This window comes from Diprion similis, chromosome 5, assembly GCF_021155765.1.
Source record: "Diprion similis isolate iyDipSimi1 chromosome 5, iyDipSimi1.1, whole genome shotgun sequence".
NCBI classification, from domain to species: domain Eukaryota; kingdom Metazoa; phylum Arthropoda; class Insecta; order Hymenoptera; family Diprionidae; genus Diprion; species Diprion similis.
In genome coordinates, this window is record NC_060109.1 from 3,207,709 (window position 1) to 3,232,304 (window position 24,596).

At 34.4% G+C, this 24,596-nt stretch overlaps 1 protein-coding gene, 1 long non-coding RNA gene and 1 other non-coding gene across 4 annotated transcripts in view; 1 reads left to right on the top strand and 2 right to left on the bottom strand.

The window, feature by feature from the left end:
- The window catches only part of LOC124406318 (ras GTPase-activating protein raskol), a 202,141-nt gene that overhangs the window by 6,169 nt on the left and 171,376 nt on the right, over positions 1 to 24,596 (top strand). The gene's annotated exons all lie outside the window — the stretch shown is intronic.
- On the bottom strand, positions 16,178 to 16,325 carry LOC124406414. The gene has a single exon (XR_006929224.1). It is a non-coding gene; the product is annotated as a U12 minor spliceosomal RNA (small nuclear RNA).
- Positions 16,178 to 20,548, bottom strand: LOC124406322. Its single transcript, XR_006929208.1, has 3 exons — positions 20,431 to 20,548; positions 18,685 to 18,686; positions 16,178 to 16,477 (listed from the first exon to the last, which is right to left on the bottom strand). It is a non-coding gene; the product is annotated as an uncharacterized LOC124406322 (long non-coding RNA).

Consider the following 24,596-nt stretch of genomic DNA (forward strand, 5'->3'; position numbering starts at 1 on the left):
AAGTGGAAGAACCCGAGTTTAACCCAGAGTTGGGTAAGCACCTGAGTTTAACCCAGAGTTAGGTAAGCACCTTATACCCCTTACGTTATAGGTACGTGGGTAGGCGGGTCAATGATGCCTCCTAGCAGTACGTAAGCTAAATATTGACACAAGTCTCTGCAGCGACAATAAACGGGGGTTGAAGAGGGTGAGCTGCTAAACCCACGTAGGCATGATTGCGGTGTCTTGTAATGCGGCAGTTCATGATATTGAAGTAGAAATTTTTTGTCGATGACACTCGTTTGTGCGCAGATTGTACCAGTCTGTGCCATTTTTGTTTTCATTTGTACTTTCAAGGGTGAGAAGAAAAAAAAAAGATTAAAAATTGCCAGCCCCATTGTGTTTCGAAAAGATATAGATTACGACCACCTTACGTGATTGTACAGTAATAGAAATGACTGTTCAAGCTAACTAAGATATGAACAGTTTGAGAAAAGGTTTTGTAGTAATTAGCACATTGAAAATCTCTAGATACTTAAAGATTCCCAGAAATCACTCGGGAAATAATTTTTTCACAAGCTTAGCTTAGCTTCAGGTTGAATAAAAATAGATTTATGCAAGTATCGTTCAACAGATGTTCGTTAACCATAACATTTGTCTGTTATAATAGATACTAGTATGCAAAATTTATGCAATGTTATTCAGTTCATTTTTGAGGATCAGTTTATGACTGAGCAAAAAACCCCAGAGTTTTTATCATTTGAACGTTATACGTATTAAATTTTTTTTCCAATATGTCATTCACATCAGAGATTGTCTTATTGGAATTAAGATTCATTTCTATTACATCCATTAGGGATATTGTTTTCAAAATTGCTCGAGTTCCCCCTCCTCCAAATATTCTTCCCAAATTTTTTCGTCACCTGTCAGATTTTTCTCAGAAAAATTTATAATCTCTGCACAATCTCTCCTCTCTGTTCAAATATTTGTTAGAGATAAACTTGTACTTTTGTTCACGACGTGCTTGTTTGGTTTTTCGTTGCACCTTTAAGCCTTCGTGAAAAGGAAGAGCTTCATCAAGAGTGAGTGAAGATGATGATTATACAGCGATGATTCATTATCGTCGCTTGTTAGACTATGGAACGACTGGTTTTCTCTTCGCGGTAACAATCTCTTGTAAACTTTTTAACCACGCATCGTCATTTCGAGTATCGTGTAGAAACGCATGTATTCGCAACTCGTGTAGCACATGTATCATTATTTACACACGGTATTCATGTATTCGGATCTGTGTTTGTAGATTATATGTATGCGTGTGTTTACACGCTTCGGGTACAAATTTTACGATGACTTCATTAGCAAGTAGATACCATTCAGTAATCAGCATTTATTTGAGAACCGGCCTGAAGCGGTATTCGGCTTCTCTATTTCCGTTCTTTTTCTCTCCTCTTGTCCATGGGTTTTCTTCCATGTATGTTGCGGTTTCTTTATCTCACATGCTGTAGTGTTATAGAATATTTTACCTTCCATTCTTATTGCTGAACGTAAAATTTGAGGAATTTAGTATTCCGAATAATTCATGGGATTTATTTGCGAATTTTTACACATTTTTCAACCCCATCGCATCACTCTAAAAAGATAGTCAAATTATGATTATGAAAGACTTGGAAAAGTGAAGGAATTTCTAAAGTGAAAAAGTTAGTCACAATCATGCGAGAAGTAATAACTAATACTATAGTATTCTTCGTGTAAGTAATTGGACTTGACTATTTAATGAACAATCAGCTTTATACGTACGTACAATACAGAACCGAATTGGGTTGATCAATTATACCAGCAAACCTATAACAATAATAACAATAGTGACATCGACGTTTAAACAATAATTACGCAACTAAAATCTATCGTAATTAACTGTAACGTGAATATAAATTACATGTTACATCGTAAATGCATGCATACATATCTGTACATGGATAAAAAATAAAATAAAGTAGGATCGCAGAGTTAGAGAACGACATGATGAGTTGATCTGTTTTTTTACACGGCCAAATAAGGATCGTATGTTGAAGCCGCAAGTACGGGGAATATGGCGTTGCTACGTGTGCAGGTCTTCGTGCAGATTAAATGGCTCTATGCTTATGCTCACTTCGTTAACTTTTGCAATTCCAAGTCGGCGCACGCACGTCACTTTTTTTTTTAGTCGCTTCGAGTTCCAACAGCATTCGATCCGCAATTACAGTCATGATTACGATATAAACGTGGGTGTAATTGGGTGAATTTATGATTATTCATCTATTCAGCTCTAGGCGAAAAGGTATGTACCTACTTGGATAATCACATGGTCAATGAAAGATTTATTTTACTCAAATCTAGGCACCAACTGTCCGCTGTACTCTATTGATGGTATTCACTCGAAAGAGAAAGATTTTTAAATTCAGATTTGCGTATTCCATCGGACTCTGGGAAATCTTGGTAAGAGTATTCTGAATACTTGTCAGAGATTTTTAATGCAAATTTCGTACGATTTTACTCAAGAATTCTACGGGGATTTGAAAATTTTTATGGGAATTTTATGGGGTTTTGGACATTTTTATGGGAATTCTATGGGTATTGGATATTTTTATGGGAATTTTATGGAATTTCGAGAATTTTTATCGGAAATTGTGGTATAAGATTTTCTACGAGTTTTTTACGGGGTTTTGAGTTTTTTTTTTTTACCATTTTCACCGTAATCTCTAAATTATTCTACGTACGACGTTACTGGATTTTTCTGTGGTATAATACCTTGAAATCTCAAAAAGTTGTCACGAATGACAACTTCTATGGGGAATTCTATGGGGTCTTGATAATTTTTATAGGAATCTCTATGGGTATTGGATATTTTTATGAGAATTTTATGGAATTTCAAGAATTTTTATTGGAATTACTTTGTAGTCTTGAAAACTTATGGTATAAGATTTTCCTGAGTTTTCTATGATGTTTTGAGCTTTTTTTTTACGATTTTCACGGTAATCTCTAGATTATTCTGTATACGACGGTATTGGTTTTTCCTGTGAAATCTGAAATATTTGTCATGAATGACAAATTCTACGGGGAATTCTATGGGGTTTTGGGAATTTTTATGGGGATTCTATGGAATTTCGAGAATTTTTATAGGAATTCCTTTGAAGTTTAGAATATTTATGGTATAAGATTTACCCAAGTTTTTTACGGGGTTTTGAGCTTTTTGTTTATGATTTTCACGGTAATCTCTAAAGCATTCCACGTACGACGGTATTGGTTCTTCCTGTAGTATATACCCCGAAATCTGAAAAATTTGTCATGAACGATAACTTCTACGGGGAATTCTATGGGGTTTTGGGAATTTTTATGGGGATTTTATGGAATTTCGAGAATTTTTATAGGAATTCCTTTGAAATTTTGAATATTTATGGTATAAAATTTTCTTGAGTTTTCTATGGGGTTTTGAGCTTTTTGTTTATGATTTTCACGGTAATCTCTAAAGCATTCTACGTACGACGGTATTGGTTCTGCCTATAACCTCAAATCTGAAAAATTTTCCATGAATGACAACTTACCGGTTAGGTAGAAAATGGATCTGTTCATAGTCATTCGGAGACAATTTCAAAGAGGTGATAAAAAATTTGACAATTTCAGTTAGCGCTAATTGCCGTTAAACTCTGAGCATTTTACCCGAATGTGCCGAATAAACGTATGCCTATGTATGGTAAGAAATGAGTATGTAGCAATTGGAGTGACTCACGAAATGGAAATTGGAGTAGAGAAGACAGCGGAGCGAGAGATGCAGTAAGGTACAAATCCATATATCTTCTCTGGGTTTTGGTGAAGTTTCGCAATGCGTGCAACTTCACAGAGGTCATTTGGTTGCGTCCCAGATCAATGCGAACCATCTTAGGCTGGTTCCATGGCGTATTAAGTTTGTACGAATTAAGGTCACGATAGTACTCCTACTTTTACCGACTGAGCAAACTCCCCCTTTTTCTTCCTATATTAGATAAACAAACGAACGGAAAGGGTTCAAATTTCTACAGAGCATCGCTCTTTCGTAGCAGAATTCAGTAAAGTTACTCATATACCGAAAATCGTAAAAAAAATGTGTGATTTTTTAACACGCGTTACCATTCCTACATTTCTCGCATCATTGACGTATTGAAGATTTTCGGGACGTGAATAACTTTTCTGAATTCCGTTACGAAAGAACGATACACCGTCGAAATTTGAAACTTTTCCGTTCATTTGTTTATTCAATATAGGAAGAAAAAGTGAGAGTTTACTCGGTCGGTAAGGCTAGGAATACTACGTGGCCTTAATGTTGTTAGCCCGTCGGCGTCTCTATCGAGCAGAACGTGTACGAAACAACGGCTATGTAAGGAAGAAAATGTAATCAGTGCACCGACTCCTTCGCGGCTTGACCTCGCACGAAATCGATTGTGGATCGTACATGTAAGCGCTAAATATTGATTCCGACGAGGATGGTGTATACATGTATACTGTATGTACATACACGAGGATCAACAACACCTGCTGAATTAAATAAACGTACACCTACGCTCGAAGAAACCTCGTACTTTGTATAATATGTAGGACATTCTGCGTGAGGCGAATCATTTGTCGAATATTACTCGTTTTTTTTAAATATTTTTTGTTGCTGTTTTTTTTTTGTTTTACACTACACCGGTCGCATTTTCAAGATTTTTTAGTTATCAATAGATATATACGGGGAACGTGGGGCACGACGATAAAAGAAATACTTTAACTTTTTAAAAACTTGTGTAGTATTCTATTTTAACCAAAATACTTGTATTCTATTTGCCAATCGCTTGGATAAATTTGCAATTATAAAACTGTTGAAAGAAACTGTTGTTTTTTTTTTTTTTTTTTTTTTTTTCTGATGTTATGAAATTTTTTTTCCAACGGATCATTTTCGATTAATTTAAAATTGTTGTGCAAAAAATTTTGTTTGCCGTACGTATTTCGCGGTCATTTTTCAAAGGTTTTTGTCGAGAGTTAATTTCAAACTTGTTTGCCGATATATAAAGCTGATTCGCCAAACTTTTGCTTTCAAAGTAATTTGTTACGGACAAATTTATCGAAAAAAAAAAAAAAAAAATTGCAGTGCAAATTTGGAATTTTTGCGGTATTTTTTTTTTTCACTCAAATTCATCAATCAACAAAAGAGTTTGTTTTTAATTAAAATTAATAATCCTTCAAACTTTGATGTTTTTTTTCTTGTACGAAAACTCCGCACAAATATCCTTGCAAATGGAAATCGAGAAGTTTTTTGTATGCATTTAAAATATGTATATATACATATATTGGGGTGAACCAAAAAAAAAAAAAAAATCAATGTTTTTTTTCGTTAGTCACCGTAAAAATATCGGTCAACATGATGAAAAATTTTTCTGTCAAGTTTCAGCTCTTTATATTAATGTTAAGACGTGCCTATTTGTGATTTTCCAATTCCCGTTTAAATAACAGGGGAAATTTTTTTTTTTTATTTTTGAATTTTATTACACATCAACGGATTAGCGTATCATGAAGAACAATACATGGTTTTGTAGGTACTTGAACGATCTACAAAAAAGGTCTCTTGCGATGTTTTCGTAAATCTATTGATTCAAAAGTTGATAAAATACAAATTTTGTCCAATAGTTTACGTTAAAAACTTACTACTTGTTAAGTAATCGGAAAATTTTGGAAAAATTTCGATGTTTTAGTTAAGAAGATAACATGAACTTTAAGAAATATTATATTTTTTTTTTTATCTTTCAACCATTATTTCGTAGTGAAAATGATAAAAATGGTGAAATTCGGTATAACTAATTTTTAACCTTAAATAACTTTTGAACTAATAGATTTACGAAAAAATCGTAAATGACCTTTTTTGCAGATCGTTCAATTTCCTACAAAAATATCTATTTCTTATTACGATAAGCCAATCCGTTATTGGGTAATAAAATCCCGGAATAAAAAAGAAAACAATTTCCATGTTATTTAAACCAGAAATGGAATATTAATATTAATAACTCAAACTTTGACAGAATCTTTTTTCGTCTGCAACATATTACACGTGTACGTACAGTACATCTAATATCCATTAACGAAGGAACCTTTCGGCAGGAAAAATAGTTCGCACGCGGTGGTAAGGAAAGCAGATGAAAAAGGCATGAAGGTCTGTGAAAAAGTTGGAGGGGAAATGGAAATAAATAAAAGCACCGAACCGCCGCGCCGTCGGCACGACTTCCACGTGCCAAGATCATCTCTCTCAGACCTTTTCTAACGGGCACTCGGCCAATCCTCCAGCGTATAGACGTTACTTATACCTACTTTGTACGATTTTCCTTTTGGCTCTGGTATTATATTATATGTATACCTTTGCTTACTTACGTCATTTCGTTTTGGGTTAGAACTTTCTACTTCCGGTTTTTACACGGTTTATTAGTATAATATACATATTTTATACGCATGGTTAAGTTGACGGCAAGAAAAAGTTGACGAGGGAGAGCTAAGAATATTATATTTATCATTTTTTGTTATGTAACTTGATGGTTAGAAAATTTACTTTATACAATAAATGTGTAATTTCGATTCATTGAAATTATTTCACGTTTTATTCATCGGACAATTCGATGATTGTTATCACTGATATATACATAGACGTAATAAAAATCACTTTTTTCAAGTTATAATATCGCATTACTAATGCCAAAAAAAAGCTAACGCTTAGAATATACGGGTATGAAAAAAATTTCTTTTTCACCAATCATCTCAAAAACTGTGTATAATGTACAAACCTATGGAAAAAATGGATTTTTTTCTTTTTTGGCTCGAAGAATTTTTTTTCTTGTTCAATAATGTGTATTGTGTATAAATATGTGAAAAAAAAATGTAATAAAAGTTTTTTTTTCGACACTCGCCGATTTGGCTTTTAGAATTTTTTGTTCTCAAAGACAAAAAAGGGCGTGTGTGGTGAAAAAAAAAAATTTTTATTCATTTTTCCCACAGATTTATGCATTATTATACACATTTTTAGATTGATTGGAGAAGAAAAAAATTTCGAATACGCCCTTTTGGCGTTAGTAAAGCGATATGTTAGCGTTTTTTTTCTCTTCTTTTGCTCTATGCTAACTCAATCGATAACAATTTCTCAATTTTTCAATTAATGCCTTATTTTGGCAAAAAGTGGAGCCTCTTTTTTCTTTTTCGAACTTTGGAAAAAAATATTATAGATTGGCTACCACCCATAGAAATTAGCCAAATTTTCACAGATGCACTGAATAAATCGAACTATCTGGTATGATGCCACTCGGCGGTGATGAAACACACATTTTGAGCCCAATCCCATGAGATTTGATGGTGAAATGACGAAATGGAAGCTGATCTGGTTTTCGATTATGAAAAACACCGAAATCTCATTTTGACTATATTTGTTACCGACCTTTCACGCATGCCGGTAATTTTTTACCGACATTACACGCATACATTACCGGCGTGCGCGTAATGTCGGTAACAAATATCGCCAAAATGCGATTTCGGTGTACTTCGTGATCGAAAATCAGATCAGCTGCCATTTCGTCATTTCACCATCAAATCTCATGGGACTGGGCTCAAAATGTGTGTTTCATCACCGCCGAGTGGGATCATACTGGAGAGTTTAATCCATTCAATGCAACTGTGAAAATTTGGCCAATCTCTGTGGGTGGTAACCAATCTGTAAATTTTTTCTTAAAATTTTGAAAAATTGAAAAGTTGCTCCACATTTTGCCAAAATAAGGCATTAAATGCCCAAGTTTCACTCTGATCGCTTGAGCGGTATAGGAGTTTTGCATCCCCGCGTTTTCGAGGTGTACAACGCGTCTTTATAAGCACCTTTATAGTTCAATCTTGAATTGAAGTGTTTGTCCATATCCGAAAATGTACAAATAATAATCCTTTGCACCTGTATGTATGTAATAGGTTCCATTGACCTTTGACCTTCCTTTGACCTCGGCCGTAAGACAATACGTGCACTGTTTATTTATGTTATAAAATAATATGTTTGTGTATGTAACGTGATATGGGATAGAAGGATGTGATGTTGTAGTTTTTTTTAATTTACGCATTCCTCACGTTATTCACTCCTCGTATAAATCTGTTATTATACTATACGTGTATATATATGTGTGTAATGTGTACAGTATTTTAAACATGACGTATACAAGTCTAATCGAAAAAGTATTGAAGCGGAGAAAAATGTCGAGAACGGATAAAAAATTAACTAAATTGGGACGTTGGAATACTGTGACTTGAATTTTATCAAGTTGAATGTAAAAAATGATATTTTCCTCGTATCTGATTGTAAAAAAAGAACTGTCGTATACAGTGAAAAAATTAAAAAAAAAACGATTTCCTTTTTATTTTATCATCGTATAATGTACGTATATTTGAAGTAAAGACACGGAAAATTTCTTGTCAATCCGGCAAATATTCACAAAATTATTCCATGTAAGTTGAGAAAAAAAAAATTCTACTATACATATTGAGCGTTTCTAAAATTTTGAACGCATTTTTCTGCGGAAACTGTGTTTTTTTGAAGTCTGTGAGCAGGATTTTTCGGAAACTGCTTTCAACCGATCAGTCTTAAATCTTAACACAAGCTTTTTAAGAGTATTTTTTAGTAACTAATCGAAGGTTTTTTACTCACCGATAAATATTTGTTAATTTATATACAATTTAAAGTCTAAAGTTTTGTTAACGATCGATTTTTTTTTTCCCGAGAAGCCGCCAATTTGCCAAAAATCATTATTTTGGTTATTCTTTCGATCAATTACAAGAAAATACATTATATTAATGAAATATTTTTTATTTTTTAATTTCATATTATTCAGTCCGGAGATATCGTGGTCGCCGCAAGACGCTTTTTTTTAGAGGCGCTCCCGAAGATCTGCTATAACAGCTTTCAAAATAATTACTTTTACTAATGAAAAATGATAAAATACAGTTAAAAGTTACCGTAATATGTGCACAAATTTTTACTTTAATAAATTAAAAAGTCTTATCAAGATAAATTCTTGAAAAATCGATTTCTTTGGGCCTCTTCACTGTATATATAACCCCTTAACCCACAATTTCGAACTAGGAATCCCGATTGTTAATCAATGAATATTTCCACGGTGAAAAAAAAAACAAATTCTTTTCTTTTTATTAAGAAGTGTCTCATCGCGATTTTTGATTTACCTTTTAAATGACACAAGAAATTTTTGTTTTCAAGTTTGGAATTTTATTGCGTTCGAAGGAATGAACGAGTTGTAGAAATCAATACATATTCTTGTAGGAAATTGAACAATCTACAAAAAAGATCTTTTGCGATTTTTCGCCAAGTCGGTTCGTTTAAAAGTTATTCAAGGTTAAAGTTTAACCTCAAATAGTATATGCGATTACTTCCACAATTTTTTCATATTTCATTACAAAATAATGACTCAAAAACATAAAACATCATATTTTTCGTCGAGTTCATCAAGTGTTCTTTGGTAAAACATCGAAATTTTTACAAAATACTAATAATCGTAAGGAAAATCGATAAAAAAAAAAAAAAAAAATGTTATGCTTTCCCAAACAACACTTGATGAAGTTCACGAAAAATATGATGTTTCATGTTTTTGAGCCATTATTTCGTACGTATACCATTTGAAGTTGAACTTTAACTTTGAATAACTTTTAAACGAGTCGACTTGGCGAAAAATCACATCAGACCTTTTTTGTAGATCGTTCAATTTCCTACAAGAATATGTATTGATTTTTGTGCGTGGGATTTAAATCTGATGAAAATTAATTCGACTTATCCATTTCCTGTGCATAATAATAATAATAATAATAACAACAACGACAACAATAATGATAATAGTAACTATAGTTCGTTAAATATTAATTCAACAACTATAATATAGTTTCATGTGATTTCTACAATAATTACTCCATTCGCTGCTCAACCATGTAATTTTCAATCTCTCCTCTTTACGATGGGAAATTCTTGTCGATTATTTAAATCCAACGATTTCTAATCGATTCGAAGTAATTTGCAAAATATTTACAATTATTTCCGGTGGGTTCTGTTGATTTTTCGTAATTTTCAAAAGTTTCCTATCATTTTTACGATTTCGATTTAAAATTGATTGTCAATTACTTCCGTTGTATCCTGCAGCGTTTTTGTATTTGACTCTCGACTATGCGTATCAAATTTTTATCGATTTTCACTCATAATTCTACGTGATAAATATAAATAAATTCATAACTACTTGGATCATTTCGGAAGTTGATTCTTTGCATGGTAATTCGAAGCCTGAAAGTGTTTGAGAAAAACGATTAAATATGCAGCAAACGTTTAATGCATGCACAAATTATTTTTATTATCTATATAATTTATTTATATACATATTTATGTATCAAATTTGAGAAGAAAAGTTTTCTCTAACCAACAGATGATGGTGTTGATGATCTTTATCTCCGTCTCGCTCGCTCGCACGGAGAAAGTCACTTGCTTTATATGTAGATAGATAAAATCTAGGATTCGGGAATAATTATAATCATTCGGGTACCACTAGAGAGATGACGAGCGTGATTTTATCAGTCTGTCATGGTTTTAATACAGGAATCTAAGCATAAAATATCACCAAGATTTCACTCATCAAACGAAGCCGATCGAATATATTGAACGCGGCATCTCTTTTCTCATCGTCAGCTGGCCCCATAAGAACCGGATTCCAAGTTGCAACCTACATTAACGTCAATTCGCGTTAGCAGAGTCCGCATATTATAACGAAATATTTTTACGCTTGATGGATAATAATTTTAACAAAAAAAATCTCTATGTTGGATTAATTATACATTAAATGTAAGTTATATACTTGAATAGAAATTTAACTGCAGCATACGTACGTAAAATACATCCTCTCTCAATATTTGAGTCAAAAACAAAATGGCCATGTTGGTGCAAAAAACGGTTTTTCGAAGTTAAAAAAACGCGTTTTCTTTTTCTGTTTCTTTTATTTTTTATTATTTTGAGGATACGGTTGAAATGTTGTCTTAATAATTTTCATTGAAAGATATTCGGAATTAAGCTAAGGACAGTAAATTTTCCCAGGCGTCTCGAAAAAAATTTGTTTTGCAGTACACCGTATGACTCAATGCTGGATTATCTGAAATTGAAAAACCAAAGTTTTTTCATTGGTTAATGAGTTTCTCTAGGTTGCAAAGGTGAGTTTTTTCATTTTATTTTTTAATTCCTGGTAACACTGGGAAGTGAAAAAACTATTTTTTGTGCAAAAAGCGGCCAGTTGTTAATGTAAAATAAGTAATAATAATAACAATAGAAATTTTTTTTTTAAAACTCGACGTTGCTACCTTGTAAATTGTCCATAAAAATAGTTTAACAAATTTCAGAACGATCGCTGCAGTAGATTGTGAGTTACAGAGTGCAAACGTTGAAAAAGTTGTTTCGAGAAAAACGCGTTTCAAATTTTTTACAATAAAAAATTTGAAAATTAAACGTTAATAAGCTAGTGATTTTTGTTTATACCCACACAAAATCATCAATGACAGGCTTATAAAGTGAAGAACTTTCATCTAGAATGTCCAAAACATCTTTTTTGACCTCCCCCCCGACCCCTTAAATCAACTTCCGCGCAATTTTTCTACTCACCGTTGCTCGGGGACAGCTCGCTAATTGAAACACTTTGCGTGATAGCAGGTGTTCGCGATTGAATCGTTCGTTCATTCTGCTCGATAGTTTGACATGACTCGCAGTCCGTTTGGGGCGCGTTTATTATCTCCCGCAGCCCTGATAGGGGTTTCACTTCCGGCGGTGGGAAGAGGGAAGCATCGATCAAACCTATCGATGGTAAAGCAACTTTGGCTGAAGTAATTAAATATTAACTTACTATGACGTGCAGCCCTTGCGCCATCTCGTGTTATTATTGTTTAATTTTGGGCTAGTAAAACTCGTAAGCGTGTGACAAGATCTGACTTTATTTTTAATTATGAGTTAATAATTATACACGATGTAAGTGAAAATATTAATGAACGGCTTTCAAGAAGTGCAATTGGTTTTTTTTTTTAAGTAAAAGTATTTATAAAGGTATTAAATTAGGTGCAAGTTTTCGTGTCTCGAATTTATATGTATATGAAGTGATTGATGTTAATAATTTTTGGCGTATTTTTTCGGTCAAAATAGCTTAAAAATTGATAGTTATTATTATGATGCTATTCAGGTAAGTTTTAAATTATCCTCGTTTATAAATAACCTAAAAATTCATTAGTCAACATTAAATTTATAGGTTATTTACATACTAGGTTTCTAAACTTACCTCAATACCGACATTATAATAAATAGTATTAATTTTTTAGTTATTTTTGCCTGATGTTCCTCTTAATACCGTACCAAAAATATGTGAAAAGAATTTTTAAAACTGTGCTCTGGTCGATTTCCACGTATCTCAAACGCGAAAAAGAGCCTAACATCTCCATTCTATACACAATTCTAAACAAAAACACTCCAACATATTTTCATTTGACGTAGGAATAAAGAAATGGCAGGGATTCTATGAAATCGTAATAGGAAATACGTAAAATTCATGCCATTTTCCTCCACAACATACCCGAGTTCCATCAAAGTCCGTTCGTACCATGTTTGAAGGTCACCTCGCATATGTAATGCACGCGTGTAATGTCGGTAAAAAATTACCGTCATGCGCGTCATAACAAAGGTAACAAATATCGCCAAAATGAGATTTCGGCGTTCTTCGTAATCGAAAACCAGATCAGCTGCCATTTCGTCATTTCACCATCAAATCTCATGGGACTGGGCTCAAAATGTGTGTTTCATCACCGCCGAGTGGCATCATATCGGATAGTTCGATCCATTCAGTGCAACTGTGAAAATTTGGCCAATTTCTGTGGGTGGTAACCAATCTGTAAAAATTTTTTCCAAAATTTTGAAAAAGTAAAAAGACGCTCCACTTTTTGCCAAAATAAGGCATTAACTGCCCAAGTTTCACTCTGATCGCTTGAGCGGTATAGGAGTTTTGCATCCCCGCGTTTTCGAGGTGTAGAACGCGTCTTTATAAGCACCTTAACCTCAAAGAAAGGAACGTATCGTTGGAGTTCTAGGCATACCATGTATCCTCACACCTCGGTCGCGTAATGTAGAAACCCGGGAATAGGGTGGCCCTATTTCAAGTTAATGGGACAGGGACTGTGTGGACGATTATCGGGCATAATCGTCGCTCTGCTTTCGCCCTGCGATAAATGGACGACAGATAATACGCGCATGCAGTGCGTGCAGTGCGTGCAGCGCCACTTTCGAGGGTTCGAACCCCATTCCAAAATCACGTATTATAGGAACCCTACCTAACTTGCACCGCGTATGGACACACATGTACATAAATCGTACATAAATCGTACATATGTACTTAATTCTCGGTTATATATTACACACTCGATGATGTATAGGGACACCTCTATACAGATCCCGTTGCCATTATGCAGTCAGCGTTACGGAACGGCGCGGCGCTGCATTGAGAGCAGGACTCGCAAAACACTGCAGTGGCAGTTGGAAAATAATCGTGCAAATGCAGTGTTTAATTGTTTAGTTACAGGTGCCTGCATTGAAAATCCATTAGGTTTTGCTTTGCAAAAAAAATTATCTATCAACGCAAAATCAATCGAACACTATTAACAATATTATCAAGTTTTGGCAAACGATAATTGGTATGATTAAGTATTTTCCTATCTGCAGATTGGATTTATCAGATTCAATACATTTCCGTGGATATTGGTTTAAATGAGCTTAGAAATTATTCAAAATTTGAGAATATTCAACTTTTATGAGTTTGAGATGGCAGACAAAAACAAAAAAAAAATATAATGAAAAAATAATCAGAGACCGTCGGACAAAGTCAACACAGAAGTTCATCTAAAATACATTAATTCGTACATTTTGTGTCCGTCTATCTATATACTCCAGTAACGATTAGTTGTACAATCTTTTCAACTTGCGTAAATACATTGTGAATAGAAAATTTTCGAAAGAAATGGATACAAAAGAATCTAGCAAATCAATTTTTCTATGCCGTATGCATGACCATGAAGTACTTTTCTTAATAGAAAGTATTCACTGTACGAACGACTGTATTTTTCGTGCTAAAAAAGTAGTAAATTTGTAGTGGAAAAAAAAAAAAAAATTAAATTGATTTGTTAGACCCGAATATTAGCAACGTTTTTGAACCTTCATATTTGGAACTGTAATTGAATATGATAAACTATTCATCTTCATATTATACATATATTAATACTACCAAGTATATTATTTTTCAAGTAATTGTACCAACTAATAATTTTTCACTATTATAGTTTGCATAAATTGTTGGTCAAATTCGCGGTAAAATTTTCTAAAAATAAAAGTCGGTCAATTCTTCGACTCATGTTTTATGAGAGATTATCGTCACACAATTCTTGTCATGTTCTGAAGACTTAAAGTATGAAAACTCTAGAATTTGGAGAAGCGATTAAAAAGCGGAATTGGAAACGAAATCGGATCATTTCCGAGCTGGAGAAAAAGCAAAGTGAATAATTGTACGAATCAGGGCCGAGATGATCCGGGTCAGAGGTTGATCGAGTTGGCACGGAATGCCCAGTACATAAGTACATACGTATATATATATAACGTAGTTCATTCCTTCCCGAAGTGCCGTTGGTTCTTTATCCGTATTTCCCGTGGCGTTGCATGCTCGACGCAAAGTGGTGCAACGCCTCGGTGAATTCGTAAAATGAAAAAAAAAAAGGAACGAAAAGAAAATAACGCAGGGAGGGAAGGCAGAGAAAAAAAAAACAAAAATCCGGTAGTGAATATACGTGTGTAAATTCATATCCGTACTACGAGCTGCGAGCTACGGTGCGTGCAGAACGCGCGCGCCATGCCCACAAATCAAAACCGGAAAGCCAGAAAGCCAGAAAGCCAGAAAGCCAAAAAAGGTAAGATAAAAACAATGCGGAGGTATCCGAAACGGGCATAAGGTGCATATCGAACGATATAAAATATCAATGATTTTTCTTTATTGTGGTTTTAATTTTTTTATTCTCAAAACAATTATTCAGTTTTAAATCCAATTTTTAGACTTATATTCTCTCAATGAGTATGCTAACTTGTAAAATAATGTTATGAAAGAATGCAAAAAAGAGTCAAAAAGAATATTCTTAGAATAATAAAAATAGTAATATAACCGAATGAAATTTTCAGAATTCTTGTGAATTTTCGATGAATTTGTTGATTCGTAATGGAATCTTATCAAAAATTAAAAGAACCAAAAGAAAAAAAAACAATTACAGGTAGAAAAAATACAGAATAATTTTTTATTTGCAGTAGAGACAATGAAAAAAATTAATAACTGTTTCTGTGAAAGTTTGGTTTTGTATTGACGATTATTGATTCAATTCATTGGCCATGATTTTCAATTCAAAAGTTGCATATGTTACTATGCATTAAACAAACATAATATTTTTCGAATTAAAAACAGATGAAACATTAAATATGGTAAATTTAGAGGTGTAATTGTTATAGAATTAATTTGAATTTGCGAAAAAAGATCCGCCAAATTTGAAGCAAAGAAGAGAGATTATAGTTCTGTATTATTATATCCTTATTCTAATTTAAGCAATGACGCAACGAACAAATTATTTGTTTAATTTGCATGTGTAATTATCAAAAAATTCTCTCTGGTACAAGTAATGTATTCAAAAATTACAGATATAATTTTTACAGCATAAAAAGTATTGTTCGTTAAGATTTTGAATGACGTGGTCAAATTGTAGATACTTTTGTTAATTTTTTAATTTAGAAACAAAATTCTGTTCAATCAAGGTCACTCTCGTTTTCATCGACTTTTCGCAGTCTAATCGGATACTTTTTGTCAAGACTGTATCCCCCGAAACTCTACTCATTTATTACGTTACACCTCCGTGTCTCTCATGTTCTCCTGGTTCCGTGACTTTTCGCAGCGGTTTGAAGTTTGAATTTTAGAATCCCGCGCTGACTGAGGTTCGATCAATTTGACTTCGTGAATCAAGTCATGGCTACGCCAAAGCTCTATCAAGATACTGACTCTAATTCTGCTCGTCACTTTTGTGCTTGAGTGTCGTTTACCGGGTAGATCGCTTCACCTAGCCGCTCGAAAAAGTAGTCCAAGCAGCCTGGGACGACCTGTGCCCATTCAAAAATACGGTCGCTTGATTATAGCATAGCTAAGCGTCACCAAAGCTCTATATTTTCCTTACTCATTAGTTTAAGGCACGAATTCTACCGGCGCTTTGCCGAATTATCTTTCATTCCTGGCCGTCTTTAGACGCGAGAACGAATCGCAGGCTTCGCCATCTCGCCGTGATCGCTGCGGCTACGATTACTCGAGGTGTTTACTCACGCGGTAATGCAGAACGCAGCACCTGCCTACATGATACCGTATATAAAATTTTGCGATATATATGAGTCATTTTTTTGATTCTCATATTCACATAATTCGACTTTATTCATGAAAATTTGAAAAAATGTGCGCTTTTGGCATTGATAAAATAACTAAAGTATGTAATATCTGAGCTTTCTTCACTTGAATTTGCGGTCATTGATTTGTTTACAGGTTATGATGAGATTCGGTTCGTTGTTTCTAAAATTCGAATGATTCAAATTCTTTTACCTTCGAACTTTTATCGTTCTGAAATATATTGAGAACTTTAACGAAACATTCAAAAACCGATCGTTGTTTCATCATAAATACACTTTAATTATTTTAGAAAGTAGTTTCGAGAAAAACGCGTTTAAAGTTTTAAGTGCGATTTTACGATACAGCTAGAGCAAGAACTTTATAAATTTCTTTATTTGTTTTGTAAATTTACGTTTAATCTCTCATTACGGCTTCACATTGTATGCCTTTCTTGTCGGTAGTTAATTGTTTTTGTTTGTTTTTTTACAGTCGACGAGCTGTTCTGACCTCTTTCGTCGGATAGTCACATTTTATACCATAACTTTGGATCTATGAAGAATTTTTGCAAGTGACTTTCACAGAAATAAGCCTGAAAGTGTAGAGAAAAATAATCTGTTGAAAAATAGTCGATTTTTTGAAAATTCTGAACGTATGTAAGGTCATAATATTAAAATCGAGTTTATTACCTTATGCCTTCGAGATTAATCGGCCAATTTAAGTTCTATTGAAATGCATCAATATCTCTATCCGTTATGTAGTTCGTCAACTTGCTCATACAAAAATTACAACGATTATTTAAATATTTCACATTTTTTACTTCCTGACGATTGGCGTCTTGATTTCCGATGAAAGAGAGAGAGAGAGAAAGAAAGAGAGTTCGGCTTTCGTCGTAGCTCATTCGCTGGTGACACTGCGTGTCGTTTTTTTAACGTCCGAATTCAAACAGGTTCGAAGGGTATCCTTCGATTAATGATTGCGAGCATTTAATTTCGTGGCTTTGCCGTAGGCCTCTCTGGCCAGAGGATCTAGGCCGACTGTTTCCTCGTCGCTGACTTGCGAGTCGTGCTAATCTCTGTCTTTTTTCCTCTCTCTCTCTTTTCCTCTCACTTTCTTCTAATACTCACACACTATTATTCATTAATAAATATCATTCGATGTAATATGAACTCCTGTGGGATTTTATTTGAGTCAGACGGGCGAGTGACCTCTTGAATATACCATAGATCGAGTTTCGAATTTGATTTACTAACTTACGAGCTTACCAAAATTCGTGGCATGATTTCAATTTACCCCTTGAGGGACACATTATTTTATTGAACTAATTGGCAAAATCACTGGTGATCTACGGGTCGTTATGATCGCTGATTACGATTTTGGCGTCAGAATTGAAAAATTTGAGATGGCGGAACCCAATATGGTGACTATTTTAGGTTAAGTTCGCAGTTTTTCATTGAATTGGTAGAAAACTTGGTATAGAGAGGTTTTTAGGGTCGCTGATTACGATTCTGGCGTCAGAATTGAAAAATTTGAAATGGCGGGCCCAATATGGCGACTATTTTAGGTTAAGTTTGCAGTTTTTCATTGAATTGGCAAAAAACTTGGTATAGGCAGGGTTTTAGGGTCGCTGATTACGATTCTGACATCAGAATTGCAAAGTTCAAGATGGCGGAATCCAACATGGTGACCATTTTAGGTTAAGTTTGCAGTTTTTCATTGAATCAGCACAAAACTTGGTACAGGGTGAAAAATTTCATAACAAAACATAAATGATAAAAAAAATCCTTCTTTCAAAACTGGATTAATGGAAAATTCGAAAAATTTTCTTTGAAAAATCTAGCCTACCGAAAAATCTGGAAAAAATACATATAATAGTTCGAGATAGGAAGTCTATGTAAAATTTTTTTTAAAGCAATTGGACACTTTGTTTAAGAACAGCCGAATTTATTCTTAAAACGAGTTTTTTGCGTTTCAATTGTTTATAACTAATTATAAATAAACAAATATACACTTTCTTCCATAAGTATCTTATAACTTGAACCTTTAAGAATCTAGAAAGTACTTACAAGTATAAAGGTATTGCAAACTACTACGGAAAAAATGAAAAAACTAGCGAGAAAAAGGTGCCACATGTATGTATCACCGTCCCTCAAAGGGTTTAAGGAAACAAACTCTTCACAGCTTTTTCAACTAGAAAAAAAATGTTTCTCCCCTTCGCCTAGATCTTGAGAACTTGAATTCATCGCACATCGTATCGTTTCACCGTGAATTCATGACGTATTTCAACTTTAAGATCGAATAGGATAATGGATTCAATGTTATACTTGTAGAATCCAGTGTAAGTGTATTTACATCGTGCATAGTATGGTAGGTATAGTTATGATAACGACAAAGCGCATCGGTTTGCGCATCGGAGGTTCATTGTTATGCGCCTCTGCGAGTGTACAGATTGTGACAGAAAGTTTGTCTCGTTAGTATGCTTAGTCTGTTAAGTCGAAGTTAGCGATGTTAGTATTTGCTACGTGCAAGTCACATAGTGGCGCTACCGTGGCCACTTTACAAATCTTACCCCCCGAGTTATACAATGCAGGCCCTTGTTAGAGCGCGTATTTATTTGCTTCATATTTAACTGTGATAGGGCTGAAATACTGGATAATACTTGTAATTAACATATATAAAAATCAGAAAATGTACTTCGGGTTTATTACTCCTCAAGAGCAGCGTTCTGATTCGATATATCGATATAAACGTCAAGTTTTGTCTGCTGTTTACAAACAACTGAGCGGGAAGCGTCTGTCCATGGGTTAATAAAATAAATGACGTTATTATTTAATGCTATAATGTAAATTCTGTACAAAACAGAAAACATAAGCTTGACCATCTAATACTTCTTATATATTTAAGTATATTACAGTTGTACACAATCTAGATGTTTAAACGTGCCTATTCTTTCAATATTCTAACCTCATGACACTGCATTAACGTCATAGAATTATGGAATCAACAATATAGGGTTTAAAAAACTAAAAATGACAACAGAGTGTAAAACAACCGTTTACCGTGGTGTTGTGGGATGTGAAAATAATAAATTGTTTCTTTCGGGTACGCGTTGGAGACGAAGCTTGGACGCTTGCCGCTCAGTTGTTTGTAAACAACAGACGAAACTTGACTTTAAGGCCCCGCTGACGCTGAAACGCCATTACGAATCCTGCGAGAACGGAAGCACGAATCTTACTCGGGAAATTTTTAAATTGAAGCTCGAATAAAAGTGTACGTGGCTAACTCAGTCACTGGTCATTCAAATTGCTGATAATGTTTATAATAAAGAATAATGGAGTGAATAAAATCACGCCAAAACAAACATGGCCGATCGGAGCTACCGCATGTTGAATATTCACTGATTGCATTTCTTTCACTCTCGCCAGACAGTTAGCCACGTACAAAAGCACTCACTTTATTCGAGAAAACTTATACTATCAGTTATTTTTTTGTAAATATGGCACGATTCGTAACGGCGTTTTTCATGTGACAGCAGCCCGTTTATGGTCCACAAGAAGTATGGTCCGATCTGTAACTGACATCATTGGTTGGATCTAACAGAACAAGCCAATGAAATCAGCGGCCTTAGTTCACCGTTTAACGTTCAGAGGCGCTGCACGTATTCATGACGTCACGATTTGATATTTCCAAGTCAGGTCAGCGGCGCCTTAATAGATCCGAAGTTCGTTTCCTTATCTTTATACATATACGTTAATTACAAGTATTATCCCGTATTTCATCCCTGTTACAATGAAATATGAAGCAAATAATTACGCGCCTGTATATAACTCAAGATATAAAGTTCGCAAAGCTGCCACCATGGGCGCCTGTATCGTTCTTCTTACCCCCTCCAAGTTCTTGCACATAGCGAATAAGAATGCTTTACGATTGTCCAAAATTTAGTTAGCCATGATAGCCAAAACACACTCATACTTTCAAAATCCAACTTCTATAAAGTCGTTCTAAAATTCCATAAGATGTTTTTTTTTCTTCCCAGTGTTCCGTCACGATAACGTTGCTAACTTCAGGCTCATATCCGAGAAGGCGTAGGCATATATGTATGCATACACAAAGTATTAGGTATGGTTACGCGTATGCTTTTGTGTGCATGAATTCAAATGCAATACGCAGGCGCGTGCAGGAGGTTAGTAATTAGTAATTAGTGGAAACGCACTCGGGCAGACATCGACGCGCGTTGACCCGGCTGCTTGCTGGTCTCACTCGTCTGTCGCCAACTGCTGCGTGCTAATTGCCTCCCAGTTGAATGAGATCATCAAGCCCAACCCAACCCTAACCTAACCCAACTCGATTCGATATCCTTAACTGATCGACCACACCGCGTGGTGTTAATTCTAGTCACTTCATAAATCGAGGTTCTACTGAGAAAAATTTCACTTCGTATATAGTAGGGTGGGCAAAAAAAAAAAAAAAATTCTTTTAGCCCCCCAAAAAAAAAGATCGTTCAATTTCTTACAAGAATATGCATTAATTTCTACAACTCGTTCATTCGTTCGAACGCAATAAAATTCCGAACTTGAAAAAAAAATTTCATGTGTTATTTAAAAGGGAAATAAAAAATCGCGACGATAATATTAAGAGCTTAAACTTTCACAGAATTTGTTTTTCATCATCTTGAACGATATTTTCATAATAAAAAAAAAAAAAAAAAAAAAAAAAAAACGAACGGAACTTTTTTTTTCTGACCACCCTAATACATAGTCATCTGAAATCCTACAATAGAATTTAGTATAGTTACAATAACGCTTCAAATATTTTTGATATTACAAGAAAATGTTGTGTACAGGTATAACTGTTTACTGTAAAACTACGATTTTCAAATCTAAGATTTTTTCAATATTGAAACATTAATTATACTGTTATGCAAAAAAAAAACTTCCTTCTTCTCTTTGTTGTTATTATGTATAATTATCATAGATTTTTGATCATGATCCTCCTGAATCAAAATATAGTAAGAAAAAGTATGTACCACGTATACTTTCCATGTAATGATTTTTTAAGGGGAGGGGGGGGGGCAGCTTGAAGGAGTTTTTTTTTCAAGAAAATGAAAATACTTGGAGGAATGTCAGGTCGAGGGCTTTATTATTTATAGTTTCAAGAACATTTGAGAATTTTTTTCATCGAAATTAATAACAAAATGGCGGCATGGCGTATATCGTTCGCTACACATATGAGTCATGCCGCCATTTTATCATTAATTTCAATTAATCTCAATTAAATTCAATTAATCAAAAATATTTGAAAATATAAATAATAAAGCCCTCGAACTCGAATTGCTTTAAGCGTTTTGATCTTCTTTAAAAAGATCTCCGAAAAATGATAAATTCTAAGTTTTGAACGAGAAAAAAAAAATTATATCACGTAATATATACATGATGGCATAAAATGGAAAGCTGATCTAGATTCGGTACTTCAATACCTTCGTTTCATATCATATTTTTGTCTGAAGGAGGATTCCGTTGCAGAGCAGTGTTATCTATTTTTTTACTTTACTAGGTGTATAAGAAAATTTAGTATCAGTGCGTGATCATAATAAAAAAAAAAAACAATAACAAACATCAGACTTTCTGGATACAGTTTATACAAAACTCATTTTCATTTTGAGCACAGAACTATACTTTTCCATCATAGTCAAAAATGAAAATTGCTGAATAGTTGGTAGCAGCCACAACCGAAAAAAAATTTCCTGTGTTTAATATATTTTTTTTACCGCAAGTGAAAAATGTAGTTTTAAGTACATAATGAAAACAACTTTTGTATAGTTATAATCAGAAAATTTCGTACGTAATACCAAAGTATATTTTTTTTATAAATTTTTTCATGTATAGTAAAGTTATGTTGAAGTCCTATTCGAGCAAAAAAGTGAATTAAACTGAACGAACGATTAATTTCTGGAATGACAAAAAAATTTACTATCCACAACTATAATTACACTGAACTAGTTGCCCGTTCAGTTGTGCCGCGTTTTATTGTTATTGCAATAATATTCAAACGTTGCTGTAATGATATTCGTTTCATTAGCTAGTCACCACAATGAAATGAAATCTCTCTCAGTGTATGGATATGCTGCAGTGAATTTTTACGGTTATTATTGAAAAGTTTGATTTATACTGAAAAAATTTAATTCAGGATATTAACTATATCTTGATGGTTATTTCATGTATATATTCTCGCTTTCTTCTTTATTTTCATACGAATTTTATACCGATGGATAATAAAAAATTTGTGAAATTGAAGTGAATAGTTTTTCACACCGCAAGCGTGCGTGGGTTTGCTGAATTCGTTTTCCATAATCTCCTTTGCTCGGAAAATAGCCGATTGCATATACTATCGATTTCATATCCTAATGCCCATAAATAAAGTTGGTCTATTCTGCATACGTATCAGAATGTATATCTATATTCTATATTATATGATGCAAGGACGTAAAAAGGACTGAGGAATCGCCGAAGTGGCAAATTTTACATCCTTATATACCACGTCGTGTGCCTTATATACTAAAAGGTAGAAAGAAACATATATATTCAGGGCACACTACTTCTAAAAGCAGCGGAGAAAAGACAGGAATTTTTTCAGTACATTTTTGTCAGTGAATTTATTCTCAATATTCAGTACAAGTCCACTGAGAATCCTTTTCTCCTCAAATATCCTTAGTCCAGTCGCGAAATAGACATAAAAATAGCTCAACCTGGGAATAATTAGGGGAAGCGATTTTTTTTTTTTAATTTCGGGGGTGTGGGGGTGGGGGTAGTTGAAAGTGCAAATCTCAATTTTCGGAAACATTCCGCCACTACGTTCGCCGCCATCTTGATTTGAAGGTGAATTTTTCTTGTTTTTCATAAATAACTCGCTAATTTACAACTTTAGAGCGAAAATGGCCAAATCCAAAGTTGTTGGAAATTTAATTTTCCACAAGTTTGGTGATTACAATTTTTAACCTGGGATCAATATTTGCAGAGTTATACTATTAAGTTTGTCAAAAATGCTCCCCCATCCCCTACATCTCAACCCGGTGACAACTATTTGTAGTTGTAAATTAGCGAGTTATTTATGAAAAACAAAAAATCAAGATGGCGGTGAACGTAATGGCGAAATTTTCCCGAAAATCGAGATTTACACTTTCAACCCCCCCTCTCCCTCCCGAGAAGTTAAAAGAAAAAAAATAATCGCTCCCCCTAATTATTTCCAGGTGAATGTCTATCTCGTTTGGACTATCTGTTTTAAAATCAGAATGTGCAAACAAAAAAACAAAAAAATCTCTTTGCCGGTATAATCATCCGGTCTCGATAACTTGCAGTTGAGAGCTTTTTGCAATATGTATTTGTAATATGGAAAGATTTAATTGTCGGTTTTAATTTATATCTTTCAACGATTTCGCGATGGCATTTCACCTCGAAAGGATGAAACTCAGGAGTGAGACGAAGATCTCGGGTAGGCGAGGATCGGCTTCTTCCGCACTGTTTGATCCACGTTATGCCACGATGGGAAAAGCAACACGCCGCCACAGGGTGCAGTCATGGCAACCTGCCTTTGCATCGGGCAGCATCGAACCGACGCCGTTTCCTCGTGCTCGTTGGGGCCCCTGGCAATCAATATCCTCTCATCCCTTGGCCAAGAGCGAATATCATCCTCCCTTTCCCCCCTTCGCTTGTCCGGCGAGTCGAGATACGTCTAACTTTGGCTTCGAGCTACCCTCGTTGTCTGACGCGCTTACGATTTAGTCGCGGGTCAATCCGCATGCGCAATGGATCGTCGAGTCAGAAGTTATTACAGGTGTCGTTGAGATAAGAATTGGGTGAAATTTTTGTCAAATATAAAGGGAAGAAAAAGAAAAAAAAACTTAATGTGGTCAGTTCAGGCTATAAAAGTAAATTAATTATGTAACTCCTGCCAAACAATTCTTGCTACAATTTTTTGCTGGGAAGAAATTTTGGCCTTCTACGGTTAAGGTACTTATAAAGACGCGTTGTACACCTCGAAAACGCGGGGATGCAAAACTCCTATACCGCTCAAGCGATCAGAGTGAAACTTGGG